Source organism: Augochlora pura, chromosome 3, assembly GCF_028453695.1.
Source record: "Augochlora pura isolate Apur16 chromosome 3, APUR_v2.2.1, whole genome shotgun sequence".
NCBI lineage: Eukaryota > Metazoa > Arthropoda > Insecta > Hymenoptera > Halictidae > Augochlora > Augochlora pura.
The window spans coordinates 29,038,173-29,050,817 of NC_135774.1; the positions used below are offsets into that span (position 1 = coordinate 29,038,173).

The 12,645-nt window shown below is 44.0% G+C and overlaps 1 protein-coding gene across 1 annotated transcript in view; it reads right to left on the minus strand.

The window, feature by feature from the left end:
- LOC144479033 (fibroblast growth factor receptor homolog 1) overlaps nt 1-4,535 on the minus strand; it is an 80,965-nt gene extending 76,430 nt beyond the window's left edge. The window contains exon 1 of the mRNA XM_078197497.1: nt 3,438-4,535. The gene's annotated coding sequence lies outside the window, so the exon portion shown is untranslated. The remainder of the gene's footprint in view (nt 1-3,437) is intronic.
- Between the last annotated feature and the right edge of the window lie 8,110 nt (nt 4,536-12,645).

The following is a 12,645-nucleotide window of genomic DNA, read 5'->3' on the forward strand; positions in this document are numbered from 1 at the left end:
GTCGAATTCGATCGTCTTTTTCCATCGCCGAGAAAGTAATTTCGGAGCAGCCGGTTTCACAAAACTGGGCCGATGAAATGCAACCAATAACGCGGGGTCCGTTGCCATTTTTATGGGGGGCCGTTTGCCGGGTCTTCTTCTCGTTCTCTCGCGCCGTATATTCCGCGAAAGAGAATTCGCAGACGCCTCTCTTGCAAGCCTCGCGAGCCATTCGAACTGGAAACTCCGTGGAATATCGGAACAATCGGCACAGTGTTTTAAACCGCAGCTTAACACTTTACCTAACCTATAAATCGGCGTTTCCCTCCGATTGGTAACCTATAAATCGATTGTCAAACTAACCAATAATTAACCAATAATTCAATATCAATTATTAAAATAAACGTGTTAGATCGTAAGCTTCAATATTACTATACAATTTTCTAAATATTAAATATCTCTCGGGATTAATAAAATAAATTAAGTCAAAATAGAAACGAAAATTTCCATTGAGCTCAATTTTTACGATCGGTCGGCAAAGCGTTAATTAATAAGAGTCGCGCGAATCGGCGTAAACAATCTCCTTAGAGTTTCAAGTATAATCGAAAATGTCGGGTGCGCGTCCGGCGTAGCGTCCGATTGTTTTTCGGCGAATCGATTATCTTGAAATCTCCGGCACGGGTGTATTTGAACGTCGCGCCGATTACAATTGGGTCGGCCGATAGCCGATTTTATTATTAATAGACCGTGACGCGGTGTTTGTTTAGATGATTTCGGCAAAATGTTTTCGTCGATCGCGATCTGCGACGTTTCTGCTCTATTTTGAACGCGGCGGCCGTCTCTCTGTTTGGCAGAGATCGATTTTCCTGTTCTTATTATTTATTCGACGGGATCGCGAGCTGTGAAATCGTTTGCAACGAAAATAGGCCGATCCGGTTTTCTTTATTTTCTTTATTGTTTTAGTCTCATACAGCTGTGATACAAATAAGAAAATTACCCGATTTAAAAAAAAAAAAGAATAAATTAACCTCGAAATAATCTCCACCGTTGTCATTAAATAAATTCTTAAGACTAATAAAATAATAAAAAAAATTACCCGATTAAAGAAAGAAGAACAAATTAACCTTGAAATATTCTCCACCATTGTGACACTGATAAAATTCTTAATACTAATTAAGACACCTTTTTATACCGAACAGTTTGTGTATAAACATCTTTTTTCTGTCAATATTGACACATTTATACCAGGTGCATTTGTCGATATTTTTAGAGGTCGAATGAAGGTCTAGAATGAAAAGATGACGGAATTGGATTGTTCCATTGATAGTTCGGGGAAGAATGATACTTCGACTGTAAGATAAAAATTCTCCGTATCGTAGGAGAGCGATCCAGCGCGGTGCAAGGCCGGCTGTCCATTTGTTTTCGCATTGAGCGTTGACAGCGTTAACCGGTCGCTACCGATGCGCCGCGCGGCACGTCACAATTTAATGTGTCCGATACCCCAGCCCATGCGCGCTCGTGATGAAAACATGCGTCTTAATCGATCGGTGGACACACCGTCGAGATCCACGATTAAATCACGCCGGTCAGTCTATTTTCTGCCGGCCGAGTGACGCACGAATTTTCGTCCCTCATTTGCAGCGACGTTTCGAGCGAGAAATTGACCGTCCAGCGACCGGAAGCGCGCACCACGAACCGGAAACGTGTTTTCTCCTCGCGTGGCCGACTGAGCTGCTCGACCTTTCGATTCGAAACCTCTCGAAACGATTTCGGGATCCCCCTCGATCGATACCGCGCACGCTGTTAACACGTTCGTCGCCGCGTCACCCATATCTGGGTGACATTAATTTCTGAGGAATTTTGAAAATTTATTGCAATGTATTCTAGCAAAATTCGACTACGATCTTCCGAACGCGAAAGAGTTCTAATGTCGTCCCCTATGATAAACTTTTTAGTTTTATTTTAATTAATTAAATTTCTTTAATTATGTAGGAATTTTAGTGTCTAATTGTTGGCGACGAACGCCGTTAAATCACCGTCTATTTCCGTCGAATCGACGCGCCGATCAAAACCATCGAAACATTCGTCGAGTTCCACGAATTCTTTTCTGGAGTCTTATCTCTCGTTAATTAACCGTCTCTTAATACGATTTTAATCGCCCGGTTTCGTGGGAAATCCGTGTCACAGACTTTTCCATCGATGACTCAGGATTCCAACTTTACGAACTTCTTTATTATAAAAATTATTCGGCGCAGATACGAATCGACGTTTCGCTCTGGAAATCAATTTGCAGACGGTGAATCATCGATACCGGAGAATGAGCGACGACGACGTTTTGATAAAAACAAAAAAAAAAAAAAGAAACGTCGAACGAAATAATATAAGCGGGACGAAAAATATTTTCCATTCGTGCCCGCGTGAATAACGAGCTATTTCCGGAGGATCCTCGAAAATAATCTCGGACGTCGAACAAACGGCCCTGCTGCAATTCTTCGGCCTATCTTTTTACGGTTGTTGTACTAGAATAACGACGGTAAGTCTCGGGAGAATTCCTTTGAGAATTACTGGCCCTTCAGACCTATACCGAAGAGTCCCAGAATGCAATTAACTTCCAACGCCCCCCCCCCCCCCTCCCCTTCCGTCGACTATTAGCTTATCGGGAAACATTGTTAAACGCTTTGCAACTAGTCGCTATATACTAGGTTATGTATAAAATATACACTAGGTTCTGTATAAAATATACACTAGGTTATGTACAAAATTTTCACTCGGTTATGTATAAAATTTACACTAGGTTATGTATAAAATATACACTAGGTTATGTATAAAATTTACACTAGACTATATGAAATATATACTAGACTATATAAAATATACACTACAGTATATAAAATATACACTAGACTATATGAAATATATACTAGACTATATAAAATACACACTACAGTATATAAAATATACACTAGACTATATAAAATATACACTAGGCTATATAAAACTTACACTAGGCTATATCAAATATATACTATGCTATGCAAAATACACACTAGGCTATATCAAATATACACTATGCTATATAAAACAAACACTACGTTGCATAAATATAAAAAAATTAGAGATCAGAAAGCTTTCCCAATATTTCGAGTTAAAGCGCCTCCGACAGCGATCGATTAATTACCCCCAATAATCGGCGATTATCGGCAGCGGACATACTGCAAACAAGCCGATCGACCAGCAGCCAATCAACGATCCCGGATCACCGCGGGAACCTATAACCGCCGACCCGCGGCGAAGAAACATACCACGGTTGAACCGGAAGACCCATCGTCCCGCCGACGCATCGGTCAACAAACGTCGCCCAGTTTCGCAAGTCCTCGCGCGCGCGCGCGCTCGCGGCAAGGTGTTCCGCGAACCTGTCAGAGCCGGCCGAGTAAGAAAACGCGCAAACAACAACTCACCAGTCCGCGATCTCCTTTCCCAGAAAAGCTCTCCCGCCGGCGAAACAAGCTGCGCGCACCTCCCCCTGGGCCGTCTGGCGTCTCTGGCTTTTCTCAATCCTCGCCGAAAAAAAGGGGGGGGGGCAGGGCTGAAGAGAACGGACGAGAAGAGAACGTGGATCGGCGTCGATCGCGAGCCAACGGGTTGGCCGCGCGCAAAGAAGAAAAAAATGAGATCCGACTGTCTGCGGATCCAGGGAGGATCGCGCGTGGCTGCTGTCAGGAAACTCGCAGCTCTCGGAGGAAGCTGATTCAGCGGCCGCGCATTCCTGCTGTTATTTCAGGCGAGCCGCCGGCCGTTATAAATCCTCCGGCGCTGTTGTCTCGGCGCTGCGGCCATCGTCCGTGAACCACGAGATCGCGAGAAAACGCCGGCGAGGAAAAAGAAAGACGAGATCCTTGCGCGTTCGCGATGACAGCTCGCGAACACCGCGGGATCGAACCCGAGTGTCGGTCGCACGTGTCTCTGCAACTGGTCACCGCACCCGCCGAACCACCCCCTTTTCTCACTCACACTCACTGAGATACTCTGGATCGATCCACCAATGCGGCACTTTTGTTAGAAAATTATTCGGTATAGCTCGAGCAACTGTACACTGTAACGGGGATGATCAACCCCTAATCGATCATCTGCAATCTTCTCGAAATTATTATACACTGTCTCCAGTCGCTAATTATTTCGACGACACTTAAATTGATCAATAAAATTAAATAAAATCGGTGCTCGACACTGAGAGGGTGAAACAACCCCCTAGATTATCCTTTCGGTATTTGAACACTGTCTGTGCTGTTTCTATGGTTCGACACTTTTCAGGTAAATTTAAGTTCACGATGGTTTGGGAAAAATTGTTATTGACACTGATCCAATAGTGCAAATGATCCTGATCGAAAGCAACCCTTCGGTGCTGATTTGCCGGTGAATTTACTGGTATTGTCCCGTCGACACTTTGTCGGAGAAGGAGAAATAGCCGCAGACGGATTCAGGGAAATCAGTGGTTGACACTGGCGGCGGACGATCAACCCCCGCGCGGTCGTTCGCTGGCACGCGATGGACACCCCTTTTCGGACGAGTAACACGGTCCACACAGTGCGGCTGTAGCTGCCGTCGCGGCGACACTGACACAAACTACGCGCGAGAGAGGATGCGCTCGAGGAAAGCTCGGGGCGAAGTGCCAGAAGAGTCGTCGCTTGAAATAACCGCTCGTCCACGGCCTCCCTCCAACCCCGTGGCGGCTCTCTCGCTGCCTCTCCTCCCTTCTCTCCCGCTCTCGCCTCTCCCTCTTCCTCCGTCACTCTCTCAATATCTCTCTTTCTCTCTCTCGCTCTCTCCTTCGCTCTCTCTCTCGTTCCTTCGCTCTGAAACTCGACTGCCTAGCCGTCTACTCGTTGCACACCAGCGAAACTTGACCCCCACCCCCTCTCTTTCTCTGCTCTCCTATATGTACACTCGGTTTTTCTCCGTCTCTCCTCCTCCTCCTCCTCCTCCCCGTCTCTCTCCTCCTCCTCCCCGTGCTCCCTCTGCTCTTCTTTCGCGCTGTCCACGCTCGCTGCGTGCAGCAGCGCGCAGAGCTCCCTCGGCCGCGCGCACGTGCGTGCCCCGGCGCGAGCGCGCCGAGCGTGATTTTCGCGCCACTCGGCACCGCGGCCCGCGCGGGTCCCCGCGGCCGGCATTTAACTGCGCTGCTAATGGGAAATGGAAACGCGGATGGGAAAACCGGGGGAGATTTGTTGCGAGCAACGGAACGGTAACAGGAAACGGGGGATAATAACAATGAGCTTTATTGCGGATTGTAAAAGCGGGCGGGGTGGCTCGGCGATTCGCCTCGCGCGAGAACGGTGTCGATGGCACGAGTACGTTGGGCGAGACTGTTTTGGTTGGGGGGTTGGTCGTAGAATTTACTTAGTTATTTTTGAACATTTTTTAACGAATATTTTGTTTGTGATTATTATGGCTGAATCGGAGATTTAAGTTAATGAAAATCTGGAAAATTGGGGAACTGATTTCTTAGTTTTGGATGTTTTTGTCATAATATTTAACCTTTTGCACTCGAGTGGCGCTATTAAAATTCTTGTAGCACAGTTTTTATTAGATTTAAAAAATTGTTGAACGTGTAACTGTTATACGAGTCACGAGATTCAATTTTATATGCATAAAATAAATATTGTTACATAAAGTGGAAATACTTGAAGCCAGAAAAATTATTTCAGATTTCCAGTTGAAATGGCTTCGAGTGCAAAGGGTTAACAGGTTGCAAATAAAAATAAAAAAAAAACAATAATAATGCTTTCCAAACCAGAAGAATAAATTATTGTATTTATAAAGCTCGATGGAATTACAGAAAAATTCTGTTTCTACCCCTTTGGTAAAAATAGCGTTAAACAAAAATTATTAACAGGCGTCCCTCGACAGCTTCGATAAAAATAATATTAAAATTATAGCCTTTTGATCTGAAGTATTATACTTCGTAAGTTCTGCTCGATAACATTCATCTTTCTAATTTACGTGATGATGCATGGAAAAGCTATCGTGCTTCAGACACTAGACTGTTTGCTCATGATCCTGATTCATTCATCAGACTGTTAACGATAACTGCAAATCATGTCTTACCTTACGGAATATACATCCATAAAGTAAAAGGCGATCTGTAAATATTGCACGCGTGTAATGTGCGTCCAGCATCTAGGTGATAAACTCAGTTGATTATTTTTATACGCTTACTTTACGCAATAATAGTATTCTATTTATTCTTATTTTTTATCTTAAAAAAGATAATCGACTTCTCAAGCTTTTCTTTCAACTTTTTATTTTTCTTCTTTGTGACTCCAGCGTTTAGCAATTGAAAACCTTGACATAACCTTGAAATTCATAGCATAGTAGTGCTATCAACAAACGTCTTAATCCATAACAACAACAACGACACATAATTAACTCCAACCCATCATTATTTTACAACAATAACACTTAAATCAAGAAAAAACAATAATCTCCCACAAATGAAACCCCATAACTTGAACAATTCCAGAAAAAGACATAAAATTTCTCATTGAAACCAACACAGTAGTTTCGTATTAACACAGACGCCACACGCTATATGTATATCCGCGGAGTCCAGCGAGAAAACCGCAAGAACCCCGAAGAAGTGTTTCAGACCGAAGACATTGTAAACCGCGCCAGGTGATCCCCGAACCACCGTGTCAATCGCTTCAGAAATCCGTCAGCCAGTCCTCTGTCCCTAATAATAGTCGTCCATACAGCTCGCCGGAGTCATCGCGATCAAACCAGTCATCGTTTCTTCCTATAAATAACCGTCCGAGAGACAGTGGCACGGGACGCGAAGAGAAGAAAAGGGCACTGCGACCACGAAGAGAAGAAGCAGAAGAAGACGAAGAAGGAAAAGAAGGAGTAGAAGAAGAAGGAGAAGGAGGAGATGGAGAAGAAGAAACAGATGAAGAAGAAAAAGCAGAAAAAGCAGAATGAGAAGGAGAAGCAGAAGTAGATGGAGACGCAGAAGAAGCAGAAGAGGGAGAAGGAGCAGAAAAAGCAGAAGAAGAAGGAGATGAAAAAGGAGGAGAAGAAGCAGTTGAAGAAGAAGGAGCAGAAAAAGCAGAATGAGAAGGAGAAGCAGAAGAAGCAGAAGAAGAAGACGAAGAAACAGACGAAGAAGCAGAAGAAGAAGACGAAGAAGCAGAAGAAGAAGACGAAGAAGCAGAAGAAGAAGACGAAGAAGCAGACGAAGAAGACGAAGAAGCAGACGAAGAAGACGAAGAAGCAAAAAGAACGGAAGAAACGGTAACAGCGTGCACTCGGGTCCCTAGCAGTCTGTTCCAGTGCGTAGTTCCCAGCTTTCCATGGTGTTCCGTGTCCGGAGGGGAACCGGTGGTCGTTCGTCGGGAACCACGCGTCTCGCCAGCGTGTCCCCGGGGCTCGACGTCCTCGACACCAGAAACGCCAGAGAAATAGGGGTTGAACGTATAGGCTCGAGCAATCGAGTTTGCGTTTCAGCCGGCGTTCGTCGAAAAATCATCCTCCGGGACGCGATCATTGCCGTTATTAGGCGGGAGTCAGTAACCGTGATCCACCAGGCGGATCGCGGGTAGCCGCCTTCGATGCCGTAACCAACGAGACTGAACGGTTTACCTTGTTCCGATCCGGGTACCTTGCAATCGCGATCAACTAGCCTGGTCTGCGAGATTATGGGCGCCGCGAGTGGCAGCTTCCTCTCCTGTCGCGATTTCCGACTCCGCGTGGACGTTACTTATGCCCTCGCCTCAACGTAGGACGAACCGAGGAAAGGGGAGGAGATTTTTGGCAGCTCCCACTTTGTCGCGCCTGTTTCTATCCCGCAGCTGGAAGTCCCGAGCTGATGGTCAAACAATACTTGCACCGCGAGGATAAGTATCGAGTGACATTTCGAACCCGCGCGACGCCCTATTGGCGACTTTTTTCCGACTCGGGTTTCGACCGGACCCCCGCCGTTTCCGGTCCAAGTCAGTCTCCTGTTCATACGAAATCGCTGGAAGCGGTCGCGTAACTCATTAGCCTCGGGAATTGGAGAGTTTTCGTTGACGTAGAAACACTTGTTCCTGGAATCGACTATCTTTTCTTGGATGGTGTATTTTTTAAACAGTCTACATTTTTAGGTTAACCGTAGCCAATTTAATGAAAGCAGTATATTTGCTAATAACTTTATTAATTTCTTCAAAAATACTAGTGTCAATTTGTGTCTAAAATTAAAGGAAAAATAATGTCACAATGAAGGTACTTCGACGATCTATATTTAACCTGCAATCTCGCTAAAATTAACCCTTTACGGTCGTATTAAAATACCTAAGTCATGTTGGTCGCAATTAATTTTCTTTCAGTGAACAGCAATAAGATAATAATAAAAGAAGGAAAAACAAAATTTATTAACTCCGTTTTAAGACAATAATATGTTTGAATTTTATGTAAAAATAAAAAGCACGAAAAAAGATGAATAAATTGCTTTGGTGGCTGAGAGTAGCCATACGACCGCAAATGGTTAATTTACAATATATCTCCGTATATTTTAAAGTGACGTTTTCGCCTTCCTTTATTCGGGAACAAAATGGCGGCTACCCTCATGGAACGTCGCAACGGAATGCGATACTACGAATCCACCAATAAAAAGAAGTATACAGCAAAACTCTACGAAAACAAACGAAAATGACCGATCGGATTCCAAGACGATTACGCCGCCATAGAAATGGTACCGAGTAACGTTTCCATTAACCGACCGCGGGCAACAATAAAATTCTCGGCCGTCCGAAGCGGCCGCGGCCGCAAATCATCGAATTACAAACGATAGAACGGAGGATCACAAAGAGACACAGTTTTCGACCCGGTGGCCAAGAGAGAGAAGCCTTCGAATAAATCAAATCGGTCTGGGACGCGGGCTAGAAGGGTTGAACGCCACTCAACTTCTCTCGGTGGACACGAATCGCGTTAATGGCTCTCGCTCTACGATGAATTATGGGCCGAAACGGTGTCCCGGCGTTCGGGAATTAATGCCTCTATCGGGGGACCATTAGAAAATCTTTTCTCGTCTGCGCCCGCGGCCGTAAAAGTGAATTCCGTGGGCATTTGTGTCGCGCCGTAACCCGCGGGGCCGTTAAACTGGCCATTTCCAGGGAATTGGTGGACGCGCGACCGTTCAATTGTTTTCTTCGCTTTGTCTTGTCTCGTTGGAATAAACAAATATCTCTGGAATTCACACTACTTTAAAAAACACTACTTTCATTTTATCTACTTTTCAATATGAACATTTAATATGTCTTATTCGATACGTTTTATTGAAAAATGAAGGAAGTAAAAGAATAGAAACCTTATTCGATAAATATAATTCTTTTGTCTCGCGTATTTTTCAATGACAAAATTTAATACGTCTTTTTTGATAATTACGAGCTCAATCAAGCCTTAAAACATAACCTGACATAACCTATAATTCTGAAAATCAATCAAGCCTTAAAACATAACCTGACATAACCTATAATTCTGGAAATCAATATTTGAAGTCGTCGAACACTGACTCAAAAAATACTAAAAATTCCAGCTATTTAATTTTATTTAAAATTCTATTTCCTATCGAGTGGACGGCTCGCTGTTGTGACAGAACGTCGGTAATGCCGCTGTAATCTAAACACCGGTCCCGGAAAATCTTTCCCACGTAAGAGAACGAGGAACGGCCGGAGAAGAGTCACCCTCTCTATCTCTCGCCGCACGACAAAATAGTTTTTCTCGCGGCGAACGCACGCGCCACACGAAGAAAGGAGGATTATCGGCGCGCACCAGTGTATCCTACTAATTAGTACACGTCCAGCGACGGGAACAGCTGATATAAAGCCGGTCCCCGAGACCGTCGTTGATCGAGAACACCTTAAAATCCGTTCCCCCTGCTGGCACGGCGGCAAGGAGGAACGAATTAGACGGCGGTGGGTATTAATAGGCGCGACGGTGTGACAGTGAACCGTGGGTTGCATCCTCCGCAGCGCATTCCATAAACCTTCGAATTCACGGCGGACGGCCGCTGGCGAAATAACGAGCCGGGGAGACTCTCTCTTTCTCTATTTCTCTCTTTGTCCAATTATTTGTTTCCGAAATAATGGTGGCGTCCGAAGGTCGTTGCACGCCGGTGCATCTTCCATTGCGCAACGCACGAGCGCTGCTCGCATTCTTGGGCCGATGCTTCCGCGCGAGATTCTTCGCTCGATAAAAACGCGCCGTGGACGGCGGTGGATCTGCTTTTTCCGCGGTATTTGTACGTACGCCTTTTTAACATTCCTTTGAAGGATGCCCGAACACCGGCGTGCATCGCTCGCGATAGATCGCTGCGCGCGATAGCGCGTCCTCGAGGTATTTTTGTTTCATTTTCTTTAGAAAATTGTGCACTATTTTACATATTTAAAAAATTTCAAGATTATTTTTATTAATTTGAATTTTTATTTTATTCCTACAGAAACCAAAGGACGGCGTTGACTTTATATTTCTTTTTATTTTACTTTGTATTATTTCGCCGTTGTTTAACAATTGTGACCATAATTATGAAAGTGGTCTAAGTGGTATATTTCTTGTTTCGAAATGTTTAATGAATTGCAGTTGCATAGATTGAAATATATTTTTGCATTATGCGATCTTTTTATTTAGAATTTTATTAGTATTCGTTAATGGAAATTTATTTTGTATATGAAGTTTTGCGTGAATTTCAGGCGAAAATGTTTCTGAAGTTAAAAACATCATTTTGTTGTTTTATAGGGTTAATGTTATTTTTCAATAATTAAGAATTGTATAATTATTATACAATTTATAATTGTTATACAATTCTTAAATATTGTATAATTATTATAGAATTTTTAATTATTGAATAATTATTATAGAATTCTTAATTATCGAAAAATTGCGCAACTCTTAAATATTAACCACTTACATAATTCCTAAATATTAAGTAATCAAAAATATTAAGTAACGAATTGAAATAAAAATAATTCGCCGAGTATCGCGCGCGTCTCTTCAACGACGGAATTAATTACGCACCGTGCACCGTGGATTTTTATCGTCGGCCGGCTGCAGCTGTATTTACCCGCGGCTTTCAATCATCGATCCCCGCAATCGCAGGCCGCGCCGACCGAAAACGGCGTCGCAATAAAATCGAAGGCTGCCGACGATAGTTGATCGCTGGATCGCGAGCGGGTCCGAGTAAATTTAGAACATTGTTTTCCACCCGCGGAGTGAATTCCGTCGTGAGTAACACGCAGATCGCCTAAATTCGGCCGCGCCTAATCCCTTAGCAACGCGCTCGGTGGACCGTGTAGCAACGTTTCGGAACGAAGAAACGTGTATTTACATCGATCCCATCGCGAGAATAGAGAGAAAGGATCAAAGGAGAGTTTCGTAACGAATGGAACGAAAAGAAAATTGATGGACGATCGCTCATTGAAAATATAGACGATCAACGAGAATAGAGAAGCGGTCGAAAACCGAGCGACGGTGTTTGATTAATTTTGCGGATCACGGTCGGTGAAGCACAGAGGTATACATAGAGACGTCTCTCTAGAGGCCAGCTGCGTTCGCGGGATTGATCGGCGCGCGTGGTTCCGGCGTGTAAATGGAGAATGACAATGATTATACTGTCGGCTGCGACTTAATGAGCCGTGAAATCATGGCTCATTGCTGGGCCAGCACCGGTTCGGTGACACAAAGTGAAACGGCGGCTCGCGGACAGAATTCAGTAACAATCGTGGGGAGAACCGGCCGGCGTCGCAGACATCACCGGAGGACGGGTGATCCCGACAGAGCGGCTCGCAATTGGAATTTTTGGAGTCGGATCAAGAATATCGCGGAACTCCTTTATTTGAATTTCTATGGTGGAGTTGGGAGATTGTAACGTACACAGCGCGCCACGCGAAAATAGAATGCCGTATAATAGACGGTCCAGTACTCCGAGAACTATCCGTAACGGTATGCCAACAGCCGCGGCAACAATAGTTTATTACCCGCGCGTTTGCGCGAAAGATTTTCTGGCAACAGTCGCTATAAAAAGATTAGAATAATTATGTTATAAGCTAGTCGCTATAGAAAGTTTATAATAATTATATTATAAGCTAATCACTATATAAAGATTGTAATAATTATATTATAAACTAATCGCCATAAAAAATCGAGATATTGTTTATCATAATTTCTTAACTTTGCCTATAATTTTCTGTGATCTATGCTGACGGTTTCTGATTAACTATGATTTATTATTTTTCCAATGACATTCTCTCTAAAAAATAATTGACGAAAGAAGACACGGAAAAGTTTAGAATAAAATTGACAGAAGTGGCAGGTGATTATTTATCGCGGGCTCGGGCGCAGCTCTCGACAATTCACGGAACGAATCAATATATTTCTGTTTCCGTGCAAATACGATTTATGGTTTGACCCAATAATAGTCGGGGCACACGGTGCAAGGGGTTCGCGGGAATTCGTTTTGCGGCGGGTTCTCTGAAACGATCGCAGGATGCAATTAACAGCGGATGCTGGGCCACTTGAAACCGCGAGAGGAAAAAGAACAGCGCTGGAAATACGAGCGCGAAGTAGCCACTTCGCGACCACGCTCCGTAATCATTTTAATAACGTTTTAATAACGCTGCTGAAATTCTTTGTGTACGC